The sequence below is a fragment of the Notamacropus eugenii genome, chromosome 4, assembly GCF_028372415.1.
Source record: "Notamacropus eugenii isolate mMacEug1 chromosome 4, mMacEug1.pri_v2, whole genome shotgun sequence".
Lineage (NCBI taxonomy): Eukaryota > Metazoa > Chordata > Mammalia > Diprotodontia > Macropodidae > Notamacropus > Notamacropus eugenii.
In genome coordinates, this window is record NC_092875.1 from 414,079,476 (window position 1) to 414,098,759 (window position 19,284).

The 19,284-nt window shown below is 33.9% G+C and overlaps 1 protein-coding gene across 1 annotated transcript in view; it reads left to right on the forward strand.

Annotated features, from left to right (window-relative positions):
* HCN1 (hyperpolarization activated cyclic nucleotide gated potassium channel 1) overlaps positions 1-19,284 on the forward strand; it is a 624,487-nt gene that overhangs the window by 424,242 nt on the left and 180,961 nt on the right. The gene's annotated exons all lie outside the window — the stretch shown is intronic.

A 19,284-nucleotide genomic window follows, 5' to 3' on the forward strand; every position in this document is an offset into this window, starting at 1 on the left:
AATTGCTCACTGCTAGTCTATTTAATAAGTATTTCAAAGTCTCTGCTTATAAAATAATGCTATTTTACAGTGTAGAAATGGTGATGTTAAGTTATGTGATCATATTCCAATTCTGTTCTGTTGTTGAACTGAATCTAATTTTATCCATTCAAATAATTTAAAGAAACACAAGGTTTTTTGTTGCTGTGTGCTTACTTATTCTTGGTTTTTTTTTTTGCTTGTGTATGTGGTTTTAATTTGGATTTTGAGATAGCTGCTTTAATTCAAGAATTATGATTTTGTTTAGCCAGTGGACCTACTGGCATGATCAAGAGCTGAGTGGATCATTTCAATACCATATATTTTTCATTTTAAAACTTGGGTATTGTCATGCACTAAAAACAGTCTAGTTTTTTTATTTGAAAAGGCTGGTGGTGATAGTTGACCACAGAGATTTATTACTTCTGGGATGCCTTTCTTTCTAAAGTGTTCCAGTTTACTGGCTTAAAGAAGACATTTAAGAGCACAAACATTTAGTGTATTTTTCCCCTAGATATGACGGAGAATATGTTGGGCAAAATGAAACCTTAAATCTTCCTGTTTGGTTGGTTTTAATCTTCCCTTTAATACATCTAAAAGGAGAATTTATTCTCACTTTTCCTGAAAGAGGTAATGAAATAAATGGTCCTTTCTAGATCTGGCTAGCTGTGAAATTTTGAAAGAGAACCTTGTACTCACCGTAACCTAAACTGGAGATTTCATGATCTTTTTTCTTTGCAAATGATTGAACTCATTCTCAGAAGTGTTTGAAACAAAATGCAACTGAATTAAATATAGAAAAAAAATGGAATTCTTTTCTTATATTCCTTTAGTCCATTTAGGGTTAAAGGAAGAAAAACAGGAGGGTTACGTAGTAAAAATCTGAAAATAAAATACAGGATAGTCTGTGGATATGACTAAGACCATATGAGATACATTAGCCTCAGTCCCTACTACCATGACTTTGGGGCATTCCACAACAAACTCTGCTGAGACTAGTCAATATCCTTGTAGCTCTTGAACATTTAGTTTGACCTCATTTAGTAGTCAGGAATAAATGAAATAAGTCAAGGGCATCTTGAAATGTAGTCATCTGTGTAAGTAAAGCTTAGGCATTTTTGGATCGACAAATAAGAAAAAAGCAATATAAGGATGTCCATGTACATTAGTACATTTCTTTTCAGGTTTAATGGTTGTGTATTTGGATTTGTTAGTTTTTCTGGCTTTTTCTAGCCTCTCCTCTTAGGAGAAGGCCAAAGTTTTGACCATAACTTCTCCTTGTATGTTTTCTTTTGTTCGCTGCTATATACTTTTTACTTTCTTCTTTTCCCCCCTTCCTCTCCCCCTCCCTCCAGAAGGCTGCAGTTAAACCAGGATATATTTATATATAGATAAATTGATGCATACATACATGTACACATATCTATATATATAGAGAGATATATTTATATATGTATATACATACATACATACATACATGCATATACTTTCCCTAACAAAGTCTACTTCTTTGATCTTTGTTTTTATATCTGTGTATATCTCCCATTTTCTATCTTAACTCCTCTGCTTTACTTCTCTCCACTACCTTGCCCTCCTATTACTTAACCCACCTCCCCTCCAAGGATCCCTCCCTTGTCTTCCCATTCCCATAAATGTAGACACCTTTCTATACACCCCTTTGTCTTATCCACTCACCCTTCCCTCTAGAGATCCTTTCCTTATCCTCTTCCCCTTCACTATCCCCTTAATATTTTACTTCTTTCTGAATTTAGGAGACTTTTATACGCTTGTAGATATGTATGCATTGTTCCCTCTTGAACTCATTCCCAAAGAAAGCAGGTTACCAGAACTAACAGCCCTCCTCCCCCATCTAATTCCTCTGTGCCTGTTCTTCCTCTCTCATTTCATTTGTATTAGTCTTTTTAGCTATTCCTAAATGGTTTTACTTTTTAAAGTCATATCCTACTCATGTCTAACGCAATCTTTCTTACCAATTACCCAATAACAATCTTAAACATACACTTTCCATTTTCCATACATAAAAGGTAAACAATCTGTCCTTCTTGAGACCCTTGTTATTAGTCTTTGGAATGTACCTTATATTTCTCTTGGCTCTTATGTCAAATCTTCTATTAAGTTCATTTTTTAAACAAAGTACTGAAAATCTGAAAATTCATTAAATGTTCTTTTGTTTTATTCAGGATTGTGCTTAGTTATCTTTCAGGAGGTGACCAGTGAATTTTTTTTTTATTTCTACTTTCTCCTCTTCTAATGCTCCAGGACACTTTTCTTTAATTACTTCTTGTATTATTGTTCAAAATTCTTTGTTTAATCATAGCTTTCAGGTAGTCCAATTATTCTCATGTTTTCCCTTTTTGATCTATTCTCCACAGCAGTTGTTTTTTTTTCTTATGAGATGTTTTGCATTCTCTTCTATTTTTTTCATTCTTAGTGTTTCTTTTTTTTTTTTTTTTTTGTTATTTCTTGTTCTTTTATAACTTTGCTGGCTTCCCCTTACTAAAATCTGATTTTCAAGGAGTTGTTTTCTTCTTTCAGATTCTGGATCTCCTTTTCTAATTGGTTGACTTTATTTTCACAATCTTCTTGGGTTTTGTGGATTGCTCCTATTCCATCCACCCTTTCCTCAGTATCTCTCATTTGATTTTTAAAATCTTTTTAAGTTCTTCTATTAATTCTTTTTGAGCAAGTGACCATCTGACATTAGTCTTTGGGGCAGAAGAGGTTTTCTTTTCTTCAGCATCCTTCTCTGAAGATGAACCTGGGTCTATTCTATTCCCATCCTAACTCTCTATGATTGAATTCCTTTGCCTGTATATTTATTATTATTATTTTTTGTAGTAACTTAGTTTCTATAGTCTCCTCTAGTATTGGTTTCTGGGAGACTGTGCCTCTGGCCTCAAATCCTGCTTCAGTTCTCCCCTTGACTCCAAGACCTCCAGCCTCTTGTAAATGCCAGTGGGGTCCCGGGCCCACTGCTTTTGTACTCACTGGGTGTGTGCTGGTCCTTTCTTGACTTATCCTGTCTCCACGGCACAACTGAGTCTGGCATTTCTTGTCAGCACAATTTTCCCCTCTGAGACACCCAATACCCCTCACTGTCCCAGGGGTAAATGTTACTGCAGCTGGTGCCAAGGCAGTCTCCCAACTCAGTTAATCCCAGGTTTTGCTACTTGTTGTTTAAGATCTAGGACCTGAAGGTGTTTACTCTTCCCAGAGACCAAAACTTTTTTATTTTAGTTGAGATAAGAAGAATTATTTTTTTGATTTTTAGCTTTCAACATTTATTTCCACAAGATCATCTCTCCCCTCCCCATAAGCCAAGAGGGTGTATAATATGTAAAGAAGAATTAGAACCAATGGGAGAAAACATGAGAAAGAAGAAAACAAAAAAAAGAGAGAAAATAAATAATATGCTTCAATCTGCAATCAGACTCCATAGTTCTTTTTCTGAATGTGGACATCGTTTTCTTCTATCATGAGTCTTCTGGAGTTATCTTAGATTCTTGTGTTGCTTAGAAGAGATAAGTCTATCAAAGTTAATCAACAGACAATGTGGCTTCTGTGTACAATATTCTGGTCACTTTATTCACCATCAGTTCATATAAGTCTTTCCAGGTTTTGCTGAAGTCCTCCTGATCATCATTTCTTATAGTGCAACAGCATTACAGTACATTCATGTACCATAACTTGTTCATCCATTCCTTAATTGATAGGCATAACTTCAATTTCCAGTTCTTTGACACCACAAAAAGAGCTGCTATAAATATTTTTGTACAAGTGGGTCCTTTTCCCATTTGTATGATTGATTTGGTATGCAGACCTAGAAGTGGTATTGTGGGGTCAAAGGGTGTGCACAGGTTTAGAGTCCTTTTGGCATAGTTCCAAATGACTCTCTAGAATGGTTGCATCAGTTCACAACTTCACTAACAATGCATTAGTGTTTCTATTTTCTTGCCTCTTCTCCTGCATTTATCCTTTTCCTTTTTTGTCATGTTAGCCAATCTAATAGGTATGATGTGCTGCCTATGAGTTGTTTGATTTGCATCTCTCTAATCAATAATGATTTAGTGCTTTTTTCATATTACTATAGAAAACTTTAATTTCTTCATCTGAAAATTATCTATTCATATCCTTTGACCATTTTTCAATTGAGGAATGATTTGTATTCTTATAAATTTGACTCAGTTCTCTATATATTTTAGAAATGAGACCTTTGTCAGAGACATTGTAAAAAAATCCCAGTTTTTTGCTTTCCTCTTGGTTGCATTAGCTTTGTTTGTGCAAAACCATTTCAATTTAATGTAATTAAAATCATCCATTTTGCATTTCATAATGTTCTCTATCTCTTATTTGGTCATAAATTATTCTGTTCTCCATAAACCTGACAGGTAAACTGTTCCTTGATCTTCCAGTTTGTTTGTAGTATCAGCCTTTATATCTAAGTCATGTACCCATTTTGAATTTATCTTGGTATAGCATACAAGATAATTGTCTATGCCTAGTTTCTGCCATACTGTTTTCTAGTTTCAAGTTTTTTTGGGGGGGATTATCAAACAGTAGATTACTATAATCATTGCCTACTGTGTCTTGTGAACCTAATCTTTTTCACTGATCCACCACTCTATTTCCTAGCCAGTACCAAGTGGTTTTGATGATTGCTTCTTTATAATACAATTTAATATCTGGTAGAGCTAGGCCATCTTCCTTTGCATTTCTTTTCATTAATTCCCTTGATATTCTGGACCTTTTGTTCTTCCAGATTAATTTTGTTGTTATTTTTTTCTAGCTCTATAAAATATTGTTTTGCTGCTTTGATTGGTAAGGCACTGAATAAGTAAATGAATTTAGGTAAAATTGCCCATTTTTACTATATTTGCCTGGCACACCCAGGAGCAACTATTGTTTTTCTTTTAATATTTAGATCTAACTTTATTTATATGAAAAGTCTTTTGCAATTGTAGGTTGTTGCTAGGTTTGCTTTGGCAGGTAGACTTCCAAATATTTTGCAGTATCTACAGAAAGTTTAAGTGAATTTCTCTATCTCTTGCTTTTGGACTTTGCTGGTAATATATATAGAAATGCTGATGGTTTGTGTGGGTTTATTTTATGTTCTGCAACTTTACTGAAGTTGTTTATTATTTCCAGTAGTTTTGTTTTACTTGATTCTCTAGGATTCTCTAAGTATAGCATTATATCATCTTCAAAGAATGGTAGATGTGTTTCTTCATTGTCTATTCTAATTTCTTCAATTTCTTTTTCTTCTCTTATTGATAAAGCTAATGTTCTAGTACCATATTGAATCATAGTGGTTATAATGGACATCCTTGTTTCACCCCTGATCTTACTGGAAATATGTCTAGCTTATTCCCATTACACATTTTGTTTGCTAATGGTTTTAGGTAGATGCTATTTATTATTTTAAGGAAGACTCCATTTATTCCTATGCTTCCTAGTGTTTTTGATTGGGATGCTTGTTTTATTTTGTCAAAAACTTTTTCTGCATCTATTGAGATAATGATCTGGTTTCTGTTACTTTTGTTGTTAATAAGGATAATTATACTGACAGCTCATTGACAGATTGTTCAATATCTTTTTCTGAAATGGAGTTAAGTAATATATTTTCTCTTCTGCTAATCTGGGCAGTTTATATTTTTGTAAATATTCATCCATTTCACTAAGATGATGAAATATGTTGGCATACAGTTGAGCAAAATTGCTCCTAATTATTATTTTAATTACCCCTGTTGGGAAGGGAAATGTCAGCTGTGGGCTTGCTTTTCTGCTAATCAGTTAAATAATTCTTTCTCAGGGGGAAAAACTTGCTGACAATTAGAATTAAAGAAAAAAAGGCTGACATGGGAGGTAGTGGGCTCCCCCTCACTGTAGGTGTTCAAGTGATGACCACTTCTTGGATATGTTAAACAAGATATATGTGTTTAGGTTTTAATATGACTACATGACCTCCGAGGTCCCTTTCTCTCTGAGATTCTGTTTATCATGTTAATTTGCAAATGCTAGGGGAATGGGAACCCTCCCCATTTTAGAAGTGCTTTTTGGAAGATATATCACTAATTCTATTGTCCTAAAAATAAGCAAAAATGATATTTACATAAAATGACTGGCTGCTGGTGGAAAATTCAAGCTGAGTGGAAAAATCAGATACTATGAAATATTGGTAGAAAACATAGTCTAGAATAAGTGATACCTTGAAACATCCATGATAAAAAGACTAAGAGTGAGGTGGTGCCTATTCCAAAGATATGAAAGACCTTTCCACCTATTATATTCATTGTTCTGCCCTGATATAATTATGACCACATTCTATCTCAGTCTATGTAAACAGGGATTGTGTGGGTCTGGCAATGCAATGTGATAAAACTGCGTTCATTGATAGAGGCCAATATCATTCTTCCACCTTATTCTCAATTACTTGCAAATTTGAATACACAAAGAGATATAAACACACACACACACACATACTTTTAGTATATTTCTGGCTGCTATCATATTAGTCTTTACAGTTTGTGCCTGAGGAAAGCCAGAATGAATTTTAGCAAAGATGCATGACTGCAAAATTGACACATTACAATATGGAATATGATAAACATTTTAGAATCAACTTGAATGTGCTAGGATTTTTATGATTATTTATTGGAAGCATTTAAGCCTGGAATAGTTACACTCTTTAAAAAGACTTCAAATTTAATGTAAAATTAAGTATTATGCTGGTAAATGCTGAAAAATATTGTTAGGTTCTTGCTAAGAAATCTCAGCTTTAAACCTGGGCAAATTGAAGCTATGGGAAAGCTATATCATACTGTTACTTGTGTTGGCAAGGAGTTATTACTTGCCCAGTTTCTACTCTGAAACTAGCCTTTGTAAAAATTAGATGGAAAGTCACACTCCCTAAGACACTAGGGATCTATCCTCTATTACATGGCTGGCACTGGGTGATTTCCTGTTTTCATTAGAGGTAACTGCATGGTAGTAGTATGAGTCTTTCATTACCAGAGTTGGAGATGAAGAACATAAGTAACTGTCAGGACAGGATAGTAGAATGTGTAGCACTTTTTTTTTTTACATTCTATTTGGCTTCTTGTTTCTTTCCATTTTTTACACTCTCATTCCAAATCCCTAAAACATCTGCTCATTGAAGTTGCCAATGTTGTAGTATAATAGGGCCAGCAGCTTTTCATGATGAGAAAAATTTTTCTTTTTTATGAAGATATCAAAGAAGGGAAGACTTGTTGGTTTCCTTATATGTGAGATCTGCCCCTTCCCCCTCAAACAGTCTCTTCCTGTCCCCAAATCTAAATGGTATAGCAGAAAAAAATGAGAATTACTTATGAACACTAAGTAGAAGTAGGATTTAGTGAAATGAAATGGTAACTTATTGATCTCTGTATTCATAAAATGACTGCGAAAGACAGAGCAAAAGTAGTTACTAGGAATTGAAATCTCTGGATAAATGAGATGATTGAATGACATCTATGTGCCCTCAAGGAATTCAGATGTATAGGTCTAGACCAACTACCTCATGGTTTATAGAAAACCCTGTGAGGTATGATTGCTGAGTCAATGCAAATTATCTTTGTAAGATCATGGAAAATGGAACCAGTTCTGAAGGTGGGGATAATAACAGCAGCTACTTCACAGGGTTATTATGATGATTAAATGAGGTAATATTTGTAATTCACTTGTAAAATATTACAGTACAACTGCTGGCACATTGTAGGTGCTTAATAAAATCTTGTTTCCTTCCCCCATTCTCTTTGCCTACTCTCTCCTTATAACAAAGAGAAAATATTTGCTCTCCTGTAGTCTTTCACAAATGTTCCCATTTTCCATGATCCTAAAAAGATAATTGATACCAACTCAGCAATCACATCTGACAGGGAATGGAATTCAAGCTGTTAAGATGATTTACTGTTTCTGGGGTTATTGCTGAGCCCATAAAGACTTGGCTGGACAGAACTGGCACTGCCATGGGAATCAATGCATATAAGGGTTTTATTATACTTCAAGCTCAATATGAGATAACAGTGTAATGAGGCAGATGAAAAAATTGATGTAATCTTGGGCTATATTCATGGGGTCATAGGGTCAAGGACTAAGAAGGCAAGCAAATGTTGAGAAAGGATGCGCTGAGACTTTCCCCAATTATTTAAAGGACCATAGAGACAGCTAGATAAGCAGTAGATAGAGCCTTGACCCTCATATTAGGAAGTCCTGAGTTGAAATCCAGCTTCAGACACATGCTGTATGACCCTGGACAAGTTATTTAACCTTTGTTTTCCTCTTTTTCCTTAGCCTTACAATGAGGATAATAACAGTACCTGCCTCTCAGAGTTGTTTTGAGAATCAAATGAGATATTTGTAAATGCTTTGCAGAGTGCCTTGTACCCAGTAGATGTTTAATAAATGCTTAATTTCCTTATTCTTGGTATTTTGAAGAAAAAACAGACTTTCTCTGCTTAGATCAAGAAGGCAGAAAGAAGATGAAGAGATGGAAATGACAGAGAAGCAAATATTTGATGTAAAGAAAAAGTTTATGGACAATTACAGTTCTGTGAAAGATGAATGAGCTCCCTTGAGAAGTAGTAGATAGATGAAATTTCGATGGTATTTATGAAGCACTTAGTGCAGTGCCTGGAACATAGCAAGTGATTAACAATGCTTATTCCTTCACACACACACACACACACACACACACACACACACACACACACACACACACCCCACACACACTTCCTAGTGAACTTTTTTGAGCAGAGATCTTTAAGCAAAGCTAGATGATTAGTTGCTAAGTATGTTGTGGAAGGAATTCTTGGTCATTTAGACTAAAAGGTAAAGAAGTTTGTACCATTTCTTAGATTCAGTGGTTCTTTGTCCTGATAGCCTCTGAACTGGGGCAACATTTTCAATGTAGGAAGCTTGTCAATAAAATCAGCATCTTGGATCGCCTCCCTTTGTTAGAGAAACATTGTTGTATTCTCAGAGGATTCTGTTTGTTTTTGCTTTTGCTTTCCTCCTCAAAAAATCAACAGCAATTTATCAGAAGCAAGGTAAGTTTCTCTCTACTCACACTGTTTTTTCAATGTTGACAGAAACTAAAGCTGAAAAGAAGTAGAAGTAGAAAAAAACACCTCCAAAAACAAACTGTTTAAAAGTACCTACTCCTTTATGTGTAATAACATACTTGTTCAAGACTTCTAAATCAGTTATCTGAAAGCAGGGATATAGCTGATTGAAGATAAGCTATGCCTGAGGGGAAAACCACAATATGGGAGTAGAATTGCTTTTTATGAGACAAGGCCATCTCCTAGGAATATAACCTCTTCCAGTTCTACTAAAGTAGGAACTTGATTTAATTTCACTGATCTAAAAAGTCAGCTTTTTCTTTCTTAAACACACTCTGGTATTAAAGCTTCCTATGAAGTTGCATTTGGGCTTATAGAAGTACTCACTGTATGAAACAGATATTTGTAATAGGCTCATGTGGTGTTAGGAGACTTCCATCAGATGGGAGGTTTTGGCTCTGTGCCTTTAATGTGAAGGATCCAGGGAACGAACTTTAGAGGATAAGAGCTCCAAATTAAGGCTGAGTCTTAAAAGTAATTGCAAATGGTCAATCTCCTCTGCCATTACACAGTAAAGGATTTCCTAGAATTATCATGTTATGACTCCACTAAAGTCAAAGTACCATGAAACCAACTGTGGCATTTTGGGGTGACATGAACTTTTGATTTTTTGTGTTTATTGAAATTGCTATCATTTCTTTGAAATTCTTTAGATAAAAGTATTACTGAGTGATCAAATTGGAAAAGAAATGGCTTCAAATTAGAATAACCAATTAAAAATATGTCTTTTTTCCTTAAAGCAAAACGATGCATTAGAAATAGTTCACTCTAGATTTCATGGCTGGTAATTGAAACTCTTATCATTATTATTTAACATTTTCTATAACACTATATAGAAAAAGTTGGCAATGATTCAGTTTAATTATTTTCTAGTTTACTTATGGGGAAATGAACATAGTGAGGTCATTTTCCTGAAACAAATAGATGACTGTGTTGTACAAAACTGGAAATAACAGTAGAACTTTTTCAGTTCAAACAATTCTTTTATGTGTAATATCACTCATATAGATATGTCCCCAAGCATTGTGATAGCCTATCCAGGTTATGTTTTATAGACTTGATTGCATATTGGCAGTAAAGAAAACTAAGTTAAAGTTTTATCTCTGCCACTTCCAAGTAGTTCCAACTTGAATAAGTTTCATAATTCCCTGAGATACAACTTCCCTATCTGAAAAATTATGAAGTCAGCCTAAGAAAGGGATTATTAACCATTTTTTGTATCATAGAAACCTTTGACAGTCTAGTAAAGCCTATAGACCCCTTGTCCATATATATTTTTAAATAATTGGAGCAATGTAAATTCAGATAGAAGTCAGTGAAAATAATTGTGTGTTATTTTCCCAACTGAGTATAACACCTCCAAAAATATCCATGGACTCCTTACAGATCTGTGGATCCCATGGGCCCCTGCATTACATGATCTATAAGTTTCCTTCTACCTACGATAGCAAGAAATTCTCTGAAAGATTTATCTACACCCAGACTGATCAAAAAGAGCAACAACTATGCTTAAAGAGAACTTTTCAAAAATTCTCCATAATTTTTATTGAAATTTTCTTTTAAAAGTTTCTGAACCTAAAAACATCACAATTTGTTTTTTGTTTTCAGTTTTCTACAATCACTTCAGTAAGTCTTAAATTTTCTCCCCCTCCTTCCCCGAGATGGCATGTAATCTTATATGGGTTCTACACATGTATTCTTATTAAACAGATTCTTACATTAGTCATGTTGCATAAAAAATTAAAATGAATGAGAGAAACCATGAGAAAAACCCAAACAAAACAAAACTATTCTGCTTCATTCTGTGTTCCATTTCCATAGTTTTTTCTCTGGATGTGGATGACATTTTGCCTTAAGTCCTTTGGGAATATTTTAGGTCCTTGCATTATTGTGATGTGCTAAAGTCTACCAGAAAAATTCTTTTCACTCTCTGGTTGTCACTGTGTACAATGATCTCCTGATTCTGTTCCTTTCAACCAGCATCAATTCATATAAGTCCTTCCAGGCTTCTTTGAAGTCATCCTGTTCATCATTTCTTATAGCACAGTAGTATTCCTTTACATTCATATACCACAACTTAGTCAGCCATTCCCCAATTGATGGATATCCCCTCAATTTCCAGTTCTTGACCACCACAAAGAAAGCTGCTATAGATATCCTTGTACATGTGCGACCCTTTCCCATTTTTATGATCTATTTGGGATCCAGTCTTAGGAGTCATATTGCTTGATCAATGTCATTCTTGTAGACCTCTAGGCATAATTTCAAATTGCTCTCCGGAATGAGTGGATTAGCTCACAACTCTACAAGCAGTGAATTAGTATTTCAAACTCTCCCACATCTTCTCCAACATTTATCCTTTTCCTTTTTTGTCATGTTAGCCACTCTGATAGGTGTGATGTGGTACCTCACAGTTGTTTTGATTTGCATCTCTCTAATCAATAGTGATTTAGAGTATTTTTTCATGACTGTAGATAGCTTTAATTTCTTCCTCTGAAAACTGCCTGTTCCATGTCCTTTGACCATTTATCACCTGAGGAGTGACTTGTATTCTTGCACATTTGACTCAGTTCTCTATGTATTTTAGAAATGAAGCATTTATCACAGACACTAGTTTCAAAAATTCTTTACCAGTTTTCTGCTTCCCTCCTAATTTTGGTTGCATTAGGTTTATTTGTGCAAAAACTTTTCAATTTAATGTAATCAAAATTATCTATTTTGTACTTCATAATGTTCACTATCTCTTGTTTGGTCAAAAATTTCTCCATTCTCCATAAATCTGACAAATACACTATTCTGTGCTGCCCTGATTTCCTTATAGTATCAGTCTTTATGCCTATATCATGTATGCACTTGGATTTTAACATGTCAGGCTATGCCCAATTTCTGTCACACTGTTATCCAGTTTTCCCAGCAGTTTTTGTCAGACAGTGAGTTCTTATCCCAGAAACTGGGGTCCTTCGGTTTATCAAACAATAGATTGTTATATTCATTGACTATTGTGTCTTGAGTACCTAACCTATTCCACTGGTCTAACCCTCTTTTTCTTATCCAGTACGAAGTGGTTTTGATGATTATTGCTTTATAATACAATTTGAGATCTGGTAGGGGTAGGCCATCTTGCCTAGCCTTTCTTTTCATAAATTCCCTTGATACTGTGAACCTTTTGTTCTTCCAGTTGAATGCTGATATTATTGTTTCTAGCTCTGGAAAATAATTACCTGGTAGTTTGATTGGTATGGCAATGAATAAATAAATTAATTTAAGTAGAATTATCATTTTTATTATATTAGCTAGGCCTACCCATGAGCAACTGTTGTTTTTCCACTTACTTAGATTTGACTTTATTTGTGAGAAAAATGTTTTGTAATTGTGTTCATATAGTCCCTGGATTCGTTTTGGCAAGTAGACTTTGAGATATTTTTAGTGTCTACAGTAGCTTTAAATGGAATTTCTCTTTCTATTTCTTGCTGTTGAGCTTTGTTATCAATATATAGAAATGCAGATGATTTATGTGGGTTCATTTTGTAACCTGGAACTTTGTCAAAGTTGTATATTATTTCAAGTAGTTTTTTACTTGATTCTGTAGGATTCTCTAAGTATATCATCATATTATCTGCAAAGAGTGATAACTTTAGTTTCTTCTTTGCCTACTCTAATTCCTTCAATTTCTTTTTATTCTCTTGTTGCTAATTGTGGTGATAATGAACATCTTTGTTTCATCCCTGATCTTATGGGAAATGAATCTAGTTTATTCTCATTGCTTATAATGCTTGCTGATAGTTTTAGTTAGATACTGCTTATAATTTTATGAAAAGCTCCATTTATTCCTATGCTATCCAGTGTTTTCAATAGAAATGGGTGTTGTATTTTGTCAAAAGCTTTTTCTGTATCTAGTGAGATAATCATATGATTTCTGTTAGTTTTGTTGTTGATATGATCAATAATGCTGATAGTTTTCCTAATATTGAATCAGCCCTGCATTCCTGGTATAAATCCTACCTGATCAAAATGCATTATTCTTGTGATAAGTTGTTGTATTCTTTTTTCTAATATCTTATTCAAACTTTTAGCATCTATTTTCATTAGATAAAATGGTCTATAATTTTCTTTCTCTGTTTTAGCTATTCTTGGTTTAGGTATCACAACCATATTTGTATCATAAAAAGAATTTGGTAGAGCTCCACCAATTTTACCAAATAGTTTATGTAGTATTGGAATTAACTCTTTAAATGTTTGATAGAATTCACTTGTAAATACATTTGACCTGGAGATTTTTGCCTAGGGAGTTAATTGATGGTTTGTTCAATTTCATTTTCTGAGATGGGGTTATTTAATTATTCAACTTCCTCTTCTATTAATCTGGGCAATTTATATATTTTTAATATTCATTCACCTCATTTTGACTGTCAAATTCATGGCCATACAGTTGGGCAAAGTGATTTCTAATTATTGTTTTAGTTTTCTCTTCTTTGGAGGTGAGTCCACTCTTTCCATTATTGATACTGGTAATTTATTTTTCTTCTTTTTTAAATCAAATTGACCAAAAGTTTATCAGTTTTATTGTTTTTTTCATAAAACTATCTCAGTTTTATTTATTAGTTCAATAGGTTTCTTAATTTCAATTTTATTAATATCTCCTTTGGTTTTCAGTATTTCTAATTTGGTATTTGCTTGAGGATTTCAATTGGCTCTTTTTCAACTGCATGCCCAATTCATTGATCTCCTCTTTCTGTATTTTATTCATGTAGGCATTTTATGATATAAAACTTTCCATAAGAACTGCTCATTATTGTCATTCTCTTGCATGTAGTTATTGATTGTTTCTGTGATTTGTTTTTTAACACACTCATTCTTTAGGATTAGATTATTTGGTTTCCAATTAATTTTTGGTCTATCTTTCCATTACCTTTTTTACATATAATTTTTATTTTATTATGATCCAGTTAGGATGCATTGACTATCTCTCCCTTTCTGCACTGCCTTGTGAGGTTTTTATTCCCTAGTATACAGTCAATTTTTGTATATGTGCCACATACCACTGAGAAAAAGATATATTCCTTTCTATTCCCATTCAATTTTCTCCAGAGATCTATCATATCTATCTTATCCAGAGAATAACACTTACAGATCACTCGACCCACCATCTTGGCTCCCAGAAGTTCAAGTAGGTGACTTAGAGACATTTAATCTTTAGGCTGATAGTCTCAGGAGAGGTTGCTGCTACTATCAGGGGTCCTGTGCTTGTCTCTTACTCAGTTCCCCTGGTCTTCCATCCTGAGCTGATATGTTTGACATTCTTCTCTGCTCCTTCTGCTTCAGACTGCCTGGCACTTCCTGCTGGGCTTTGCTATGGCAGGTTCCATGCTGGTGCAGCCTATGAGCTCTGCACTCCTTGAGCCCTGTGTAACAGATCCTTTCCTTCAACCTTTCAGGCTGTCCTAGGTTGAAAATCTGCCACAGTCTCTCTCCTAGTAGATTCTGATGCTCTAAAATTTGTTCAGATTCTCTTTTTAGAGATATCTGAAGGAGTTGATCTTAGAGCTTAGGTAGGTATGTGCTCTCACCCCACCATCTTGGCTCTGCCTACTTCAAGAGAACTTGAAAATAGTTAGATTTTTAAAATTCTTTTATGGTTGAGATTTAAATTTATTAATTTTTTTATTTTTCAACATTCATTTCCTCAAAATTTTGATTTCCAAATATTCTTCCCATCTTTCCCCTTCCTCAGTAAGAGAAAGCATGCATTCTGATTATCCCTACTCCCAGTCTGCCCTCCCTTTTATCAGCTATCATCCCCTCCCATCCCTTTGCCCCTTAATTTCTTGAAGGTCAAGATGGATTTCTATACCCCATTGCTTGTATATCTCATTTCCCAGTTGCATTTAAAAACAATTTTTTAACATTTGTTTTTAAAACTTTGAGCTTCAAATTATCTCCCATTTTCCCATATAAATTAAATAAGGCAATAATAAACAGCCTTGCCATACTTCTTTCTCTATCTTAAAGCAATCAGTTCCATATTTGGTTCTAACTGTTGCTTCTTAGTTTCTACAGATTCATCAGGAAACAAGGGAGACAATTTGTTCTTCCCATTAATTTGAGAGTTTGTCATAGTTTGCTGTTCACACAGCTAAAGACTTTGCTATATTTAGTGAAGCAGAAGGAGGTTGTTTTTTTTTTTCTGGAATTCCATTGCTTTCTTCATAATCCAGTGAATGTTGGCAATTTGATTTCTCGTTCCTCTACCACTTCAAAAACCATATTGTTCTTCTGGTAATTCTCAGTTCATGTATTGTGGAAGCCTACCCTGCAGAATCTAAAGCATTACTTTGCTGATATGTAAAATAATGCAATGTAATTTGAGCATTCCTTGTCATTTTCCTTCTTTAAGTTTGGGATATAAATGCATCTTTTCCAATTCAGTGACCACTGTAGTGTTTTTCAAATTTACTGGCATAATGAGTACAGCACTTTAAAAGCGGTCATTCCCTAATTGATAGGCATTTACTTTGTTTCTAGTCCTTATCTTTCACAGTATGTGTGTGTGTGTGGGTGTATGTGTGCACATATATGTGTACATACATATATCTCCATTTCTTTGCTGTCACAAAGTGTGTATGCGAGAGTATGTATATGTGTATGTACCCATTTCTGTCACTTTATTAAATTTCTGAAATACTTTCCAAAACACCAACCCTATAATTTTAGAAAGGAATTGGAGCACAGAGATGTTAAGTGATTTTCCAAAGTTTTAAGAGCAAAGTTAGTAGCAAACCAGCAGTAAAAGCAAGTTTCTGTACTCCTTGTTGGTTTTGTTTTCTCATGATATCTTTTTAAATATATATTATGGAAAAGTAAACAGTATATGATATACAGTAATAGAAGCTTATGAAAATAATGGGATATTATTTTATATTATCTTTACTAAAGATAACCATAAGTCAATATAACTGTGTACATTCTAACAAAATATTTTTTTAATTTGTTTGAAAACCAAGATGAGGTTTGACATTTTATTGATATTTCAAGAGATCCATGATCTCATTTGGTTAGTAGATTTCCTCCACCCATGCAGTTTTCAACACCTCTATACCTTTTCATTAGGGAAAATCTTGTTTGTATCTTTCAATAAATATGTTTAATTTGTGATTTTATTGATTTCCAGATTTCAGAAAGTAATACATAAAATGTTAATTAAACTTAAATTTGTGACATGTGTTTTCATAGAGCTGATTGTTAAGTATTTACCTAGATCATGGTCACAAATATAGAGGATGACCTTGGAAAAGAGAAGGACTAAATCTTAGGACTCAATCAAAGAAGAAGAAAAGCTTATAATTGGGGAGATGCTAATAAGGGAGTCTCTGTTTTCTTACAAAATGAGACAAAACCCTAGTGACAGGCAGGTGGGTTTTGAAGCTTTCCTCCTAAAGGAAAATAAAGAAGTTTTGGAAGAGATGCTTTAGAGTGTCTAATAGACACTCTCAAAAGAATAACAATTGTTATGTTCTCAGTTGAGAATGGACAACATAATTTAGTAGACAGCTTATTCAGCACATTGTGTGGACTCTCTCAATATTATTCTGCAGCAAGTAAATAGGAAATGAGAAAGGAAATGATGGGACTATTGCCAGGTTGCGATTTGGCAGGGCATAAATAACAACAGAGTAAGTAGAATATAAGTTCTTTGAGGGAAGGAATTGTTTTTCTCTGTTTGTTTTGTTTCCATATCCCCAGTGCCTAGCACATAGTAGGACTTTAATACATTCTTATTCAATTCAAATGAATTTTCCATTAAATTTCCTCTGTGATAACTTTTCTGTTGTTAATGTGTGTCTCTATTTCTCACATTTTGAGTCTATTAATTCTGATTTTTGTGATAAGGTGAGTTGTCTCACAAGTCATCCTTGTTATCCACTGTAACAGAAATAACTCACATTTATATAATGTGTCACAATTAACAAGGAGCTTTCTCTGGCACAGTCTTTTGAGTAAATATTGTAATCCTGCATTTTCAGATGAGGAAACTGATACTTAAAGGAGATAAGCAATGTATCAGTGGTCAGACATCTAGTAAGTATCAGAGCCAGGAATAGTGTTCAGTTCTGGCTCCAAAATACTTCATTTTTCTTAAGACTATGCTGCATCAATCCATCTTAAAACATCAATACCTTGTAACAATATAAAACTGTCCTTTCCAAAATGTTTGAAGTACTTTCAGGGTTTTGTAGTTTGACTCAAAAATCAAAGAAGAAAGCTCAGTTTTACTTAGATAAGACATTTCTCTCTTTTCCTTAGACAACAATGCTTCTAATGAATGTATCAAGCATCACATCCAGGGTTTTATTGGAAGTGAATTTCCATAGATTTAAATTACTAGTTGTAAATGCACATGTAACAGAATTGCATTTAAACTCCTTATACAACCTATGATATTGGTAATTCAAACTCCCATTTCATATTCGTGGCACATCTGACACTTTCAGAACCTAATTATATTTTACTAAAAACAATTTTAATTTTGCATGGAGAAAAGAGAATGAAATATGTGTAAAATTTGTCCTGATTGACACCTGATAGAAACATGTCTGATGAGTAAGTTAGACCTGCAGATTACAGAGATGCCACATTAGTCTTTTTAGAATAAACATAATTTTCATGAATTATTATTAATTTCATTAATTATTCATTTCATTTTATATGAAATAATCAGGATATTTTAGAAGTTATTTTAATGTGAATGATTACTCATTTTTTTTAATAAGCAGTTTTCCTCCATGTCTTGACTTGACCTCCTTTATTCCAATTATGGAGAATTGGAAGTGATTTGTTTTTTGTCTTTAACAAGAGAATAATGTACCAAAATCCATGAAGATAGGCCTATATTTTACTCAGTTTTCTCTAAGATCAGTTTTCTAGAAAAATTACAAGATGCTCAAAAATCTTATTCAAGAAGATTCACAAATCAGTTGAAAAGGTTTTCAGGAACAACTTGAAGCATTTGTAAATTATTAGTATTGTGTAAGGTTATAAAGAACTATATGAACATGAAAGAGCATGGATAGATTTAGATGGAGATACATTTAATCAAAGAAAAATTGCTTTATTTTTTGAATAAAGAATTGGTTAGTATCTATAAAACTGACAGAGGCTGTGGCAGTATACATATGTGTATATATTTGTGTTTTATTATATATACATATATGAAAATGAGTAGGAAAGAGAGAGGGAGAGGGAGAATGAGTGTTGCACTGAATCACCAATGCCTGGAATGTATTCGCTCTGCACGTCTGCCTCAGAGTCCCTCTCTGCCTTTACAATTCAGTCTAAACAGCATCTTCTGCATGAAATTTTTGCCCTTTCCCTTCAATTACTAGTACTTTCCCTCCTTAACTACTTTTTATGTAGTCTTTTTGTATATCTAGATATTGGTATCTAGACACACCACATCTATATGCTTATGTACTTTAAATTATATGTGTGTATATATTAGCAGAGTCATACACACATGTATGTACATATGTATGTATGTATATATACATAAACACAAATATACACGCATTATATGTACTTCAAAATAATACATACACACGAAACACAAGCTTCAAAAGACCTCCAACTAAACAGATACAACCACAGATATACACTGCCACATTTACACATTCACAAGTACTCATTCATACCTTTGTCTTAGTCACATGCTGTACTCACAGGCACTCCTACCTTATATGTACATCGTTGTCATAGCTGTATAGTTCACAGAGTCTATTCTGAATCATGCTCTTATTTTATCTAAACAGTAGCCTTGTAAGATAGGTGGTTTAGGTATCACATACACTTTAGAGATGCAAAGATGGGTTTATGAGGGTGAAATATCCTGTCTGACATTATATTACTGGCAACTGGGAGAACTGGAAATCCAGTGCAGTATTTTCTCCTAATTCAGGGGAGAGCAGGATGTGTTAGCCCAACAGTTATGCAGTTGACTTGTTTATTGGGGCAAAAAGACATCAATGTTAGTTTGAACAAAAGGACTATTCCTGTGAATTCAATGACATAAGGAATTCCAAACATGGCAGCTTGTTCTACCAGGTTCATATCT